The following is an 11,821-nucleotide window of genomic DNA, read 5'->3' on the forward strand; positions in this document are numbered from 1 at the left end:
AGGCACTATAATTATATGCAGCTTGATTTGCCTGTAAATCTCCATCAATCATCTATGTAGATGATGAAGTTGTATCTTCTGCATGTGCTTTCTTTTCCTCTGGTTCTTCTGATCTATAAATAAAAAGTCAAAATGGGAACTTTCAAAAAAAAAACCAACCTAAGTAAATTGAGAGATATATTTGAGGAACAAAATATTAAATTTTCCATTAAGTCTCTATTTATCTATAAAGTCAACACAATCCCAATAAGAACCAGCAGCCTTTTTTTGAAGAAATTGGCAAGCTGTTTCTATAATTCACATGAAAATTCAAAGTTATCCTGCGGGGACAAAACAATCATGAAAAAAAAAACACAAAAAAAACAAAGCTGTATAACTCACATTTCAGCACTTTCTATAAAGTTCCAGCAAGCAAGACAGTGTAATAGTGCCATAAAGATTGACAAATAGATCAACAGAACAAATTAGAAAGCCCAGAAATAGACCCATTTCTGTACGGTTATTTGATTTTCAACCAAATCACTATGTCAATTCACTAGGAGAAAGAAAAGTCAACAAATGGTACTAGAATATTAAGAGAAAAGTATAGATAAAAAGTATTCCTAACTTTATCCAAGTTCTTTATCTATCCTTTAAACCCATCGCTATATGCCATTCCCTAGTAAGGGACCATGACATTATATTGGGCTTCAAATTTCGGGGAGTTCTGGATCACAGAGTGTTTCAACAATGGCAATGGAGGGATACTGGTATGGGATACCAATGACAGGTGATATATGGCTGACAGGGAGCTGTACAGAACATATGTCCAGGGTGCATGGTAATGTATGGATATACTCATAGTGGCAACAATTAAAAACCACAGTAGGGGGGGTACTGGGTTCCTGGCCAGTGGTGCTCTGTTGTGGTCCCTAGGGGAGCAGCGACAGTCTCCCAGGTACAGTGGCGGGGACCGGGAGGGAGTGAGGGTTCAACAGTGAGCCCCTGATGCTAATGACTATGCTTGTGAGCTGATAAACCTAAAATAAGAACAAGGCCTAGAGCAACATTGTGCCTGGGAATTCCCTCCTGTCAGCCTTCATGTTACTCAAATGTGGCCAGTCTCGAAGCCAAACTCAGCATGTAAATGCAATGCCTTCCCCCCAGCGTGGGACATGACACCCGGGGATGAGCCTCCCTGGCAACGAGGGACCACTATCAACTACCAACTGATGATGCAACTGGAAAATGACCTTATACGGAAGGTTCAATGCGGATCGGCAGAATATCCATGTCTACATAAAATACCATGACTTTAAAATGCTGTTTGACCTAAAGTAAGGGGGAAATGGAAAGGAGAAATGAGTTTATATGGCTACGAGTTTCTAAAAAAGAGTCTGGAGGCTGGCAGAAGGATTGCCCTCATGCACAACTGAGCAGAGTCAGAGAGACAGATAAAGCAGATACAACCCCCAGATATTGGTTCCTGTGAGGGCTAAAGAGACCCATGGGAGTTATGGTCATGGCCAATGGGGTTAACTACCAGGGCAGATGGCCCCTCTTTGGAAATGGTGTTTATGTGTGATGAATCTGGACTCAGATGGGATCTCCCTTCATAAGACTTTCATGCTAATGTGCTGGAGGTGCAGTTAATGTTGGGGTTTAAGATATATTTAGGGGATTTGAATCTCTGGACTGACAATGTGATAGCCAGGTCCTGAGCCTCAACAGACTCCAGCACCTACAATCTGACTTATTGGGCTCACCACACTCAGCTAAGATGGAGTTGAAGAAGGACAACCACCACACCATGGAGCCTAGAGGGATTACAACTGAAAATGGGAGGATTGCATCCAGCATCCATGTGGAATCTGAGCCTCCTCTTGACATAGAGGTGCAATGGACACAACCAATCCAATGTCCACATAGAAGAGGTGGCATTGGATTGGGAAAAGTGGACATGGTGGCTGATGGGTATGGGGAAAGGCAGGAAGAGATGAGAGGTAGAGGCGTCTTTGGGACATGGAGCTGCCCTGGATGGTGCTTCAGAGGTAATCACCGGACATTGTAAATCCTCACAGGGCCCACTGGATGGAATGGAGGAGAGTATGGGCCATGATGTGGACCATTGACTATGAGGTGCAGAGGTACCCAAAGATGTACTTACCAAATCCAGTGGATGTGTCATGATGATGGGAACGAGTGTTGTTGGGGGGGGAGAGAGGGGGGGTGGGGGGTGGGGCTGAATGGGACCTCACATATATATTTTTAATGTAATATTATTACAAAGTCAATAAAAAAAAAAGTATTCCTCAATTTCATTAATGTTAATTTAAGATGGATTATAGATCTTAACAGAAAAGCTAGAACGCTAAACTTCCTGAAGAAATTATAGAAGACTGACATTGCAACCTAGGGATAGTTAAAGATTTTTTTTTACAGGATCTGAAAACAATTTACTGGAAAATAATAGAGAAACCATGGACTAGAAAGAATGATAGATAAGTGTAGAAGTAGATTAGATATATTGATATATAATAGATAGATAGATATAGATAGATAGATAGATAGATAGATAGATAGATAGATAGATAGATAGATAGATAGATATACATAGACACATATATAAAGGAAAAATGGATAGGACAAAGGACTTAAATACAGAATATATGAAGAACTGCTACAAATGAATATTAACAAGAGACAAAACCAAAGTGCAAATGGAGCAAAGTGCTCGAACAAAAACTTTATAAAAAAAGACATATAATTGGCCATTAATCACAAGATTGAACACATGAAAAGGGACACAACATCATTAGTTATCTTGGATAAGAAAATTAAAATCAAAATGAATATCATTATGTGCCAACCAGAAGGTCTAAAATAAAAAATGTCAATAATACCAAATCTTGGCAATCATGTGAAACAGCTGGAACTCTGGTGAATTGCTTGTGGCAGAATAAAATACCATAACCATTTTGGATAACTGTTTTCCTTTTCTTTAATTAGTATTACTATTTTTAAAAAGAAGCTTTTGGTTACATAAATGTTACATTGAAAATATAGGGGATTCCCATGTAGCTCCCCTTTTCCCCCTCCTACATTTTCCCCCATTAACAGCATCTTTCATTAGTGTGGTACATTTGTTACAATTGATGAAAGCATACTGAAGTACTACTACTAACCATGATTTATGCATTATGGTTTACATTTTGCATCGCACAATTTTATTGGTTTAGACAAAATGTATAATGGCCTGTATCTGACATTGCAATGTCATGGAGGACAATTCCAATGTCCCCAAAATGCCCATGTTACACCTATTTTCTCTCTCCCTCTCCTCAGAACCTCTGCTGTCTACTATCTTTATAGCAATGATACAAGTTCTTCCATTACTAGAAGAATAATATCTACTTTAGTCCATATTTGCTTTCCCATTACGTTTGCTTATTCCTCAATCTTGAGGATTTGTAGATTGTTATGCCCACTCTCCTTCCAATTGCGAGGGGGTTTTAGATCCCATGGGGCATTTGGATGGAACTGTCTCGATTACAGTTGTAGATACTCTCTATTTTGGGGGATGGGCATTGTCTATCATCATCCTTTTGTTAGTTGCCCTGGGTGAGTCTAATAAGTTGGAGAATAGGTATTGGCTGCAACTCTGTTGAGATTCAGGGCTCAAGCAACATATGAACAGCCAGAAGATTTAAGTTTCTGGGACACATGTAATGCTAATTATAGGTTCAAATAAAATGTACGTAAGAACCATGTGTAGGAGAATTATAAATGAGTCCAACTCTGATATGTTGAAGGTATAGGTTATCATATATTCCAAGGTAAGACCCCAGACAGGATGCCAAATTCCTGGGATTGTCTGCCCAGCCTTTAGTGTCCAGATGTCTCTAGAGCTCACAGGAGCCCCCCTGCTTGAGGCACCGCTTACTGTGGCAGTCAGCGAGATCCTCCTAAGACCCTCATAAGCAAAACCTCTTGCATGACCTTCCAACTCACTTTGAAATCTCTTAGCTATAAAAATTCCTTTGGGGAAGCGGACTTGGCCCAGTGGTTAGGACATCCGTCTACCACATGGGAGGTCCACGGTTCAAACCCTGGGCCTCCTTGACTGGTGTGCAGCTGGCCCATGCGCAGCACTGATGCGTGCAAAGAGTGCCGTGCCACGCAGGGGAGCCCCACGCGCAAGGAATGTGCCCCTTAAGGAGAGCCACCCAGTGAGAAACAAAGTGCACCCTGCCCAGGACTGGTGCTGCATACACGGAGAGCTGACACAAGATGACGCAACAAAAAGAAACACAGATTCCCGTGCCACTGACAACAACAGAAGTCGACAAAGAAAAAGATGCAGCCAATAGACACAGATAACAGACAACTGGGGCAGGGGGGAGAAGGGGAGAGAAATAAATAAATAAATAAATAAATCTTTTTAAAAAAATTCCTTTGTATTTAATATTTCCCCCTTTCGTCAAGGTCCTTTTTCGCTAGTTGGCATTTGGTAATAATCCCTCAGTGCCATCCCCAGGAGTAATTCCCCACACCAGGGGAAAGTAGTGAGTTTATATGCTGTGTTTGGCTTAGAGAGGGGCCACATTAGAGCAACAAGGAAGCTTTCAGGATGTAACTCTTAGGGAATATATAATACTAAGCTAACTTTCAATTTTATAAGAGATTTATAAGTACAAGCATCAACATCAGGGACCTGGCATATTAGACTGTCCTCTTTCACTATGTACTGCCCATGTATTCCAGGAAACCTTGTCATTCTATCAGAGAAAGCACAAATCCATAGGATGGGAATCCGACATTCTTTCAGTTATTGTGTGGGACTTCACTCACGAAGAAAATATGACTTGAACAGATTCATACTCCATAGAGACATGCCCCAGAGACACCCTTCCCCAAACGTCGCCCACCATCAACACCCCATACCAATGATCCTCCCCTGCCACAGTTGTGACTTTTCTGTGATTCAAAGACTACCCACAAAGCCCCCAAAATTATATAAAAATAATTAAATATATAAAATAAAATATAAAATAATATTAAATTTTTAAAAAAGTTTTGCATTGTGTCTTTTATTCCCATAGCATCTGTTATCTTTCATGTACAGTTACACTTTCTTTTGTATATTTCCCCAGTGTCTTATCTTTTTTCACTTTATTTTCAAAGAAGCTTTAGGTAATAGAAAAGCCAGAGAGAAAATATAGAGGATTCCCATATACTCCATCCACCCCCCCTCTCGCATTTTCCCCTATTAATAACAACTTACATGAGGTGATACATTTATTACAATTGATGAACAAATATTGAAGCGTTTCCACTAATCATGGTCAATAGTTTACATTATTGTTCACATTCTCTACCATACACTTTTATACATTCTAACAAAATGCATGATGGCCTATATCCATCATTACAAGATCATGCAGAACTATTACAGTTTCCTAAAAAATGCCCCATGCTCCATCCATTCTTCCTTCTTCCTTCCCTCAGAACCCATGATAATCACTAGATTCTAATTTCTGAAGAAAAAGTTTCCTCTTTTACATCCATCACTATACAGGGCTTGACATATTGATCTGTCTTCTTTTATTAGGCACTGCCTATGTTCTCAAGACACTCTTGCCCCTCTATTTGGGAACATAGCAGGACTCCCTAGGATGCGAGTTTAATATTTTCTTGTTTATTGTGTGGGTCTTCACCCACTGAGATAACACCCTATGACAAGATGAACATGTCCATATTCCATTGATGCATGATTCAGGTGTGCCCTTCCCCATATATCCCCCTACCCCTGATGCCCTGCACTACTAACCATCCCTGCTGTATTTGCTAAAAGAACATTCTCACCATTGTAGATTTAACCATGGACATACAAGTCCCCAGAGTTCACCTATTCTTTCCTCCAGCCCTCCTCCCAGTTCCATGGATAGTCCAACCCAAACCCCCCACCAGGCTCACCCTCACATTCCAGCACCATCTACGCCACTCATATCCCTGCACCGCCATCATCCCCATCCCCTGCCAAACCACCCCTTCCACCTTATCATAGTGATATTGAGCATCAGTTCACCTCACTCTACTCTCTTTCTGTCTCCTGATAACCTATCTTCCAGACTCTAGCTCTGTAAGTCTGCTCAGTTTTCTTAAGTCATCTCAGTGAGGTCATCTAATAATTATCCTTTAGTGACTTGCTTGCTTCACTCAAAATAAGGTCTTCAAGATTCATCCATATAATCCCACGTGTCAGTACTTGATTCATTCTTACAGATGAGTAATATTCCAGTGTTCATATATACCTCATTTTGCTTATCCATTCCTCTGTTGATGGACACTTGGGTTGCTTCCAACTCTTGGCAATAGTGAATAATGCTGCTATAAACATTGGTGTGCATATATCTATTCATTGCCCTGCCTTCAATTCTTCTGGGTATTTACCCAGCAGTGGGACTGATAGATCATATAGCAGTTCTATAGTTAGCTTCCTGAGGAACTGCCCAACATCCTCCAAAATGGTTGCACCATTCTACATACCCACTAGCAGTAGATGAGAGTTAATTTTCCTCGACATTCTCTCTAACACTTAGAGTTCTATTGTTTTTTTTTTAAATAGCTGCCAGTCTAGTAGGTGTAAAGATGATATCTCATTGTCATTTTAACTTGCATTTCCCTAATAGCTAGTGATGTTGAGAATCTTTTCCTGTGTTTTTAGTCATTTGTATTTCTTTCGAAAAGTATCTATTAAAATCTCTTGCCCATTTTTAAAATGGGTTGTTTGTCTTTTTATTTTTGAGATGCAGGATTTCTTTATATATGCTGGATATTAGGCCCTTATCAGATAACTGGTTACCAAATATTTTCTCCCATTGAATAAATTGTCTTTTCACTTTCTTGACAAACTCCTTTGAAGTGCAAAAGTTTTTCATTTTGAGGAGGTCTCATTTACCTATTTTTTTCTTTCATTGCTTGTACTTTGGGTATAAAGTTTATGAAACCATTTGATATTGCAAGAAATCATAGATGCTTCTCTGCATTACCTTTTAGGCACTTTATGGTCTTGGCTCTTATCCATCTTAAGTTAATTTTTGTATAGGGAGTGAGACAGTGATCATCTCTCATTCTTTTGGATATGGATATCCAGTTCTCTAAGCACCATTTGTTGAAGAGCCATTCTGCTCCAGTTGAATGTGGTTGGTGTCCTTGAATATCAGTTGACTGTATATGTGAGGATTTATATGAGAACTCTCAAATTGGTTCCATTAGTCAGTATAATTATCCTTGTGAAAATACGATGCAGTTTTGTCCACTGTAGCTTTGTAGTATGCTTTAAAGTCAGGTAATGTGAATCCTTCCATTTTGTTTTTATTTTTCAATATTTTTGGCTATTTGGTCCCCCATACCCTTCTAAATAAATTTTATAATTGACTTTTCCAGTACATTAAAAATGCTATTGTATTTTTTACTGGAATTGCATTAAATCTGTAAATCAATTTGGGTAGGACAGATAATTTAATGATATTTAGTCTTCCAGTCCATGACCATGGAATATTCTTCCATTTATTTATGTCTTCTTTGATTTCCTATAACAATGTTGTGAGTTGTCTGTGTACAAGTGCTTTAAGTCTTTAGTTAAGTTTAGTCCTAGATATTTTATTCTTTTGGCTGCTATTGTAAATGGAATTTTTTTCTTGATTTCCTCCTCAGATTACTCATTATTAGTGTACAGAAATTCTACTGATTTTTGAGTGTTGATCTTGTATCCTGTCACTTTACTGACCTCGTTTATCATCTCTAGAAGCTTTGTTGTAGATTTTTTATATCTTTCTATGTATAGGATCATGTCATCTGCAATAGTAAGATTTTTACTTCTTCCTAAGTGCTTGAGTAAGCACATCTAATAACACAATGTTGATCTATGTAAGAGTGGTTACAATGAGCTTCCTTACCTTGTTCCAGATTTTAGAGGGAAAGTCTTTAGCATTTCATCATTGAATATGATGTTAGCTTTGGGTTTTCATATATACCCTTTATCATGTTGAGGAAGTTTCTTTCTATTCCTCTCTTTTGAAGTGTTTTTATCAACAAAGGATGCTGTATTTTGTAAAATGCTTTTTCTGCATCAATAGAGATGATCATGTGATACTTCTCTTTTGATCTATTAATTTGCTGTATTACATTGCTTGATTTTTTTTATGTTGGAACATCCTTGCATACCAGGGGTGAAACCCACTTGATTATAGTATATAATTCATTCGATGTGCTATTGAATATGATTATCAAATATTTTATCAAATATGAGGATTATCAAATATTTTATCAAATATGAGGATTTTAGCGCCAGATTCATTGGAGAGATTGTGGTGCTTTATGTGGCTGTGGGATTAGGGTAATGTTGGCATCATAGAATGAGTTAGGCGATGCTTCCTCCACTTCTATTTTTTGGAAGAGTTTAACAGGATTGGTATTAATTCTTTCTGGAAGGATTGGTAGAATTCATCTGTGAAGTCATCTGGTCTTAGGCTCTTTTAGGTTGGGAGATTTTTGGCAACTAATACAATCTTATTACTTGTGATTTGTCTGTTGAGTTTATCCGTTTCTTCATTCATCTATGTAGGCTGCTTGTGTGTTTCTAGGATTTTGTCCATTTCATCTAAGTTATTGATCTTGTTAGTATACAATTTGTCAAAGTATTCTCTTATGATAGTCTTTACTTCTGTGGGATCAGTGGTAATATTCCCTCCCTCATTTTTTATTTTATTTGCATCTTCTCTCATTTTTTCTTGATTACTCTAGCTAAGGTTTTGTCAATTTTATTAATCTTTCCAAAGAAACAGTTTTTGGTTTTGTTAATTCTTCTAGTGTTTTTTAATTCTCAATTTCATTTAGCTCTGTTCTAATCTTTGTTATTTCCTTATTTCTGCTTGCTTTGGGATTAGTTTGTTGTTCTTTTTCTAGTTCCTCCAGGTGTGCAATTAGGCCTTTGATTTTAGCTCTTTCTTCTTTTTTAATATAGGCATTTATGGCTATCAATTTCCCTTTCAGCACTGCTTTTGCTGCATCCCATAGGTTTTGGTATGTTGTGTTCTCATTTTCATTCATTTCAAGGTAGTTATTGATTTCTTTTTCAATGTCCTCCATGATCCACTGATTGTCTAAGAGTGTGTTGTTTCACTTCCATATCTTTGTGCCATTTCTGGTTTTCTGACCCTTATTAATTTCCAGCTTCATTCCACTGTGGGCATAAGAATTTCAATCTTTCCGAATTTGTTAAGAGTTGTTCTGTGATCTGTCATGTAGTCTATCCTGGAGAATGATCCATGTACAATTGAGAAGAATGTATATTCTGCTATATTGGGGTGTAATGTTCTGTGTATGTTTATTAGGTCCAGATCCTCTGATGCATTATTTAAGGTCTCTGTTTCTTTATTGACCCTCTGTTGAGGTGTTCTTTCTAATGGTAATAATCATGTATTAAAATTCCCCATTATAATTGTAGAGGCATCTATTTCTCCACTTAGTTTTTCAATGTTTGCCTTGGGTATTTTGGGGCACCCTGGTTAGATGCATAAATGTTTATGAATGTTCTTTATCTTGATAGATTCACCCTTTTATTATTACATAGTGTCCTTCTTTGTCTCTTACAATAGTTTTGCATTTAAAGTCTATTTTGTCCAATATTAGTATAGCTACCTCATCCTTTTTTAGTTATTATTTGCATGTAAAATCATTTTCCAACAATTTGCCTGCAACTTCCTTGTATCCCTGAGTGTAAGTTGAATTTCTTGTAGACAGCATATGGATGGATCATATTTTCTTGTCTATTCTGCCAAACTGTGTCTTTTGATTGGAGTGTTTAATCCATTAATGTTCAACGTTATTACTGTCAAGGCAGTACTTAAATAGCGATTTTTTCTTTAGGTTTACATATGCCATATTTTGTTTTGATTTCTTTATCTTTTTAGCTACTCTTACTAATAATCTTCCTTTCTACACTCTTCTCTAACCCTTTCTCTTCTGTTTTTTTTTTCAACCTGCCCAAAGCCCTTTAGAATTTCTTGAAGGGCAGTTTTCTTATTGACAAACTCTTAATTTCTGTTTATCTGTGAATATTTTGAACTCCCCTCATTTTTGAATGCTTGCTTTACTAGATACAAAGTTCTTGACTAGCAGTTTTTGTTTTCTTGACACTTTATGTCACACCACTGCTTTTTTCTTCTTCTTCTTTATTTTCTTTTAAATGTTACATTAAAAAAATATGAAGTCCCCATGTACCCCCACCCCATCCACCCCAACCCTCCCACATCAACAACCTCTTCCATGATCACAGCCCATCCACTGTACCTGGTGTATACATTCTGGAGCACTGCTGCACCACATGGACAGTGGTCCACACCCTCCCCCAGTCCACCCAGTGGGCCATGGCAGGACATACAATGCCCAGCATCCATCCCTGCAGCACCACCCAGGACAACTCCAAATCCTGAAAATGCCCCCACACCATATCTCTTCTTCTATCTCCCTACCATCAGTAGCCACTGTGGCCACTTTCTCCACATCAATGCTACAATTTCTTCCCATACTAATCACAATAGTTTCCCAGCAGAACACCAGTAAGTCCACTCTAATCCATACTCTATTCCTCCATCCTGTGGACCCTGGGATGGTTATGTCCAGTCCCCCTTTACACTACTGCCTTCTTACCTCCATGGTTCACGTGAGAAATCAGTGCTTAATTTTATCAAGCTTCCCTATTATGTGATAGAATTCTTTTCTCTTATGTTTTTGGTATTCTCTCTTTGTCTTGAGCTTTTGGCAATTTGATAAGTCTATGTCTTGGGGTAGACCTGTTAGGATTTGTACTCTTTGAAGTGTGCTGGCTTCCTGAACACGTACATCCATTTCCCTTAAAAGAGTTTGGAAATTTTCAGTCATTTTTTTTTCAAATTCTACTCAATTTATTCATTTTTTAAAAAAATATTACATTCAAAAAATATGAGGTCCCCATTCACCTCCACCACCCCCACCCCCCCACTCCCCCCACAGTAACACTCTCCCCCATCATCATGACACATCCATTGCATCTGGTGAGTACATCTCTGGGCATCACACACCCCATGTCCTGTGGTCCACATCATAGCCCACACTCTCCCACAATCCATCCAGTGGGCCATGGGAGGACATAGAATGTCCGTCAATTGTCCCTGCAGCACCACTCAGGACAACTCCAAGTCCCAAAAATGCCTCCACATCTCATCTCTTCCTCCCATTCCCCGCCCCCAGCAGCCACCATGGCCGCTTTTTCCACACCAATGCCACATTTTCTCGATTATTAACCACAATAGTTCATGAATAGAATATCATTAAGTCCACTCTAATCCTTACTGTATTCCTCCTTCCTGTGGACCTTGGCTTGGTTGTGTCCATTCCACGTCTATGTCAAGAGGGGGCTTAGATTCCACATGGATACTGGATGCAATTCTCCTGCTTTCAGTTGTAAGCACTCTAGGCTCCATGGTGTGGTGGTTGAATTTTCAGCCATTATTTCCTTCAACACTCCTTCTGCCCCCTTTCCCTTCTCTTCTCCATCTGGGATGTCTATAATGTATGTTTGTGCATTTCATATCGTCATTCAATTCCTTGACTTCCTTGCTAAATGTTTTCTATCCGTTCTACTATCATTCTGATTTCAGATGTACTATCTTTGATGTCACTTTGAATTTTCTTTTGCTTGTTCAAATATGCTGTTATGAGGTTTTGGCATATTTTTTATTTCTTGCATTGTGTCATTCATTGCCATCAGATATATCATCTTTTTATGTGTGTTTAT

Source organism: Dasypus novemcinctus, chromosome 13, assembly GCF_030445035.2.
Source record: "Dasypus novemcinctus isolate mDasNov1 chromosome 13, mDasNov1.1.hap2, whole genome shotgun sequence".
NCBI classification, from domain to species: Eukaryota; Metazoa; Chordata; class Mammalia; order Cingulata; family Dasypodidae; genus Dasypus; species Dasypus novemcinctus.